Source organism: Octopus bimaculoides, chromosome 1 (genome assembly GCF_046866305.1).
Source record: "Octopus bimaculoides isolate indiv1 chromosome 1, ASM4686630v1, whole genome shotgun sequence".
In the NCBI taxonomy this organism is placed as follows: domain Eukaryota; kingdom Metazoa; phylum Mollusca; class Cephalopoda; order Octopoda; family Octopodidae; genus Octopus; species Octopus bimaculoides.
In genome coordinates this window covers 56,436,920-56,441,610 of record NC_142928.1, presented here as the reverse complement: position 1 = coordinate 56,441,610, position 4,691 = coordinate 56,436,920, and the positions used below count along the sequence as shown (strand labels likewise).

Here is a 4,691-nt window from a genome sequence, read left to right as displayed (position 1 = left end):
TTCTTAAAACTGAAAAAAAAATTATTAAAAAAATAGTAATAATGTGAAAATGAAAAACTTGTTAACTTGAGTATTTTTCAAAACAGATACATTTATTCTGACAGTAAGCCAAAATAACACAAAAGTTAAACTTATTTATTTCATCTTGCAAAGAAAAACACCACCCAGAATGAAATAATTACGAAAATAAAATATAAATTGTTGGAAATTGTAAAATAAAGACTCAACAAAGTTTCTATGCAAAATACATTTATTGATGTTATTTTCTGAAAAAAGAAAATGCAATAAAAAATCTTTAAAATAAATAAACTGGGGCATTTTAAGAGATTAAAAAGATTAAGAAACAATAACATAAGATTTAAGCAACTATTTCCCATCAAACAGTTTGGTTCCAAGATATTGAGAATTTCTTTTTAAATATATTTTGTGCAGTCTGGGAAACAAAAATATAAAACAAAAACAAGAAAAACAAATACTATACAAGTTAAACATATGGAAACAGAAGTCATTGATATGGCATTAAGCTGTATGGTACCATTCTTCCAACTCCTATTATAAAAGTCAGCAAACCTATTTTAGTTGAGTTTACACAATATGAAAGACATCAAAGATTGTATCTTAGTATACAATAGAAAAATGAAAAAATCTTAAATGCTGCACAAAAAAAAAGATCGCAGCACCAGCTCTCAGTATATATACATTTATGTCCTATCGAATAATAAGAAGAAAATTAATAAAAAATTGTTTGTAAGTGCCTTAACCTTAACTGTAGCAGTTAAGGTTCTTAACTAGAGGTATGAAAAAAATAATATCTTACAAAGATAATTTGATTAATACACATGCTATATCCTTTTATAGTGTTATACTGCTATGTATATCATTTAATGTACACAGCATAGATAAGAACTACTAATAGTTTCTTGCTACAAAGACACATGGCTAAGCAGGTTTTTATAACGCACCTTGTGTCTCCAAGCAATTTTCAAGCTCTGAGCACATGGTCCTGAGTTTCTCAAATAGATCAGACCATGTGCTCAGAGCCTGAGATTGCTTGGAGACACAAGTTGTGTGATAAAAACCTGCCTAGCCACATGTCTCCATAGCAAGAAACTTAGTAACTCTTATCTTTATACTGTTTATATTAAATGATATTTATCCCTCATTGGATGGAGTTCTTTTTGTTGATCTTACCTTAACAGTAAACTATATCATTTAATATTAAACTATGACAGAGTATACAGTTACCTCTAACTTATCAAAAACACAAAGACAAAAATTATAGAATATGTAAAACTGAGGCGCTCCTAATCCTTCAGTAACCAAATACCTTTTCTTCATGTTAAAAGAATTGTTAAAGCAGTTAGCTAGTCAGAGATAAACATATTGGTTTGCAAATATATAAATCTCCCAATCAAATTTTAATGTAAGAATGAGGTTCACATCTGACTAGCAAACAGATGCAAATAAAACAAACCCAGACAACCAAACTACCATTTTCATTAGATCAGTTGGACCTTTGTTCTTCCTTTGACAATATTCAATTACTATTGATGAACTTTAAATAACTGTTAAGTTTTTAATGACTTTAAATATCATAATGTAAGAGCAGTATATTGGTTTCAAATTTTGTCACAAGGGCCAGCAATTTCAGGAGGGGATAAGTTGATTACCTTGACCCCAGTACTTAACTGATACTTATTATATTGACCCCAAAAGGATGAAAGGTGAAGTCAATCCTGACAGTATTTGAACTCAGATCATAAAAGTGGAAGAACTGTTGCTAAGCATTTTGTCTGATTCTGCATGCTTACCACCTTAGAGCAGTAAACTTTACATAGTACAATAACTCTTGAAATATGCATATACACCCATTACCCATTCTTTCTATCTTCGATCGCATTGTTTACATAAATGTATTCGTATACAAAATGTAATAACTTTCAGTGCTGTCTGAACTCTATAGAAAATGTGGGAGAAACTTACAAGTGCAAACATTGTCCAATACAGAGCTCAATATGTTAGCAATAGATATATATATATGTATATATATATAATGAGAGAGAGAGAGAGAGAGAGAGAAAGAGAGAAAGGCAGATAAACCCCAGGAGGCTTGAAGTTTATATTTACATGGAGTACAAAATACAGATTACAGAATACAGAAGAAAAAACAAATCAATGGAATTATGTACAGTCTTACCTCAACAGCTGTTTCAGGAGTGTGATTATTAGTTATGGTTGTCCCAAAACAACTGTTGAGATAAGATTTGAAATAATTCCTCTGATTTGTTTTCTTTTTTTCTGTATTCTGTCATCTGTATTTTTTTACTCCTGTAAATATAAACTTCAAGCTGGCTGGAGTTTATCTGCTTTTGTACTTCCAAAACAGCTTCATAAGGATTGGTCTAATAACTCATTTTTTATACAGAGGCACTAACCCTGGATGAGGAGGTTATTGCTTAAATTTCCATCCATTTGAGTACTACTCAGCATTATCCATACCATACTTATTTTGCTTTCACCTATTCAATACACACACACACATACTGAAAACTTATGAAGAATCATTATAAATTTCATTTTAATGTTTTACATTGTAAAACCATTAGAGTTTTTTGACCCATAGTAATGGCATCATAAAGTAGATCAGTTTGGAATAAACTGGTAGAAACCATTCTGAGGGTAAGTCATGAAATCTAAATGAATCGTTTAGGTATTTTGTATAATACTCACTCATTAAATAGAAGAGGCAAATCTTACCTTCTGATTTATACTATTAAACAAACAAGAAATAAGTTTCCTTCTTTAGAAGAGTTCGGTGCATCACTAATAATATTACCTGAATGTCTAGTATATATTTCCAATAACTAGGTAAACTGAAGGATGTAGAATTAAATGCACTGCTGAACACACAATGAAACACCATCTTGTAGTAGAATACTGTATCAACTCAACCATTTTATTTATATTTAAAATAAAGGGTACCTCTGTGCTTAAAACTCCAAAAACAATAGGCCTAGAGCACCAGAATATTTTGATAGAATAGTCAATATATAAGATTGTTGATCTGAGATTGTCAAAGAATTATGTAAATTTACTACATTTCACTAACCTAACACGTTATCAAGTTAATAAAATTGCTATTTTAAACCCATTTCACAATGAATGAAATGAATCCACATTTATATTTATATGTATGTGTGAGTGAGAGGCAGACAGATTGATTATTGAAAATTTTAGAAACTTGATTCAGTAATGATATTACAATCAAACTGTCCTTTCATTTTAAATATAAATTCAGTTTAATTATAATTACTGACCAGTTAATTAAAAGCAGCAAGATTAGAGATCTATAGATGTTATAATGAAATAACAAATAAGACATACAAAAAAAAAGCTTAGTCCTTGAAGCAAATACAAATAACAAAAGACTACAAGGGTGTATATTGAAAATTTCGTTTTAATTCATGTGATTTTTATATACTTTTGGGCACCAAAATTTAAAAATGAAACCCTTTTCTCTGAATAATATTTTTTCAAAAAAATATTTTTCTATGGTATTCAAGTAGTTTCTTTTTTCCATCATTTTGCATATATCAATATATGTGCACAAGGATGATAAAATTTCTGCAAGTAAGTAATTATTTACATATGCATATTTTATTACGATACTAATTATGCCTGAAATTGGTATTTTCTTCATAAGTGAAATATTTGCAAATACTGAAGTTAATTTTTCTTTACAAATTTAAGTTTTGTACTGTTACCATAGCATCTAGATATTATGTTAGCATTAATCTTTGTTATATTCATCAAAAATTGGTGATGGAAAAAAATAGAGTGAGAACTAAACCTTTTTTCTTTTTTTTTTTTTTTTTTTTTTTTTTACAAAAAAACAATCCTACTTTGGAATAAAACTTCATGACCAGGGCAGAAAGTGTGTCTGCTCATGTGTTGAGTAACTAAGACAGAAGACAAAAAGTAAGTTTTTGATTATGGTATGCCAGTGACAGAGAATAAACAAAAAAAAGTCACTATTGATTATTTTTACTCCTGAAAATTTCAAGGATACATCAAAAGGAATCAGAAAAATATTGTTTATCCTAATCTTTCATCAGCAACAAAACTAGTGCTATATGGGCCTGATCTACCTTATCTTTATTGACAGCTTCACATATGTAGAAAATCTCTTAAAGAAAGAAAATGTTGCAGACAACAACAAAAATAAATTGTCCCATGTTCAAGCAATTATCCACAGAAATATTCTCTCAGAATAAACATTTAGTAAGAGACCTCAAACCACTCAAAGATACTGTTGGGATGTTCAGGTCCCAATCAAAAGATAAAAGCAAATTACATCCTGGCACAACTTCACCTTGATACTAAAATGAAAAGAGTTTGCACCATATTTCAAGAAATATTAATATTTGATTTATTGCATAAGTAACCTAAAATTGACAGAGATTATAAGGCAGAAGAATGGAGGTTATTTATAGATACATCTAAAAGAAACCTAAAAGGAGTACTTCTTCCTAATGATAATAAATATGCATCAATACCAATTGCTAATTCATAACACTTTAAAGAAACATACCAGAATTTAACAAATCAACTATTATTAATGCCACCAACTCATTACATGTGTATCAGAAAGTATTGAGTCAGCATTTCTGGTTCATAAACCCAATGATTTC

General features: G+C 29.3%; 1 long non-coding RNA gene across 1 annotated transcript; it reads right to left on the bottom strand.

Annotated features, from left to right (window-relative positions):
* Positions 1–232: 232 nt before the first annotated feature.
* Positions 233–4,691, bottom strand: LOC149137550 (uncharacterized). The gene is made up of 2 exons (XR_016241674.1): positions 1,042–4,691; positions 233–989 (listed from the first exon to the last, which is right to left on the bottom strand). It is a non-coding gene; the product is annotated as an uncharacterized LOC149137550 (long non-coding RNA).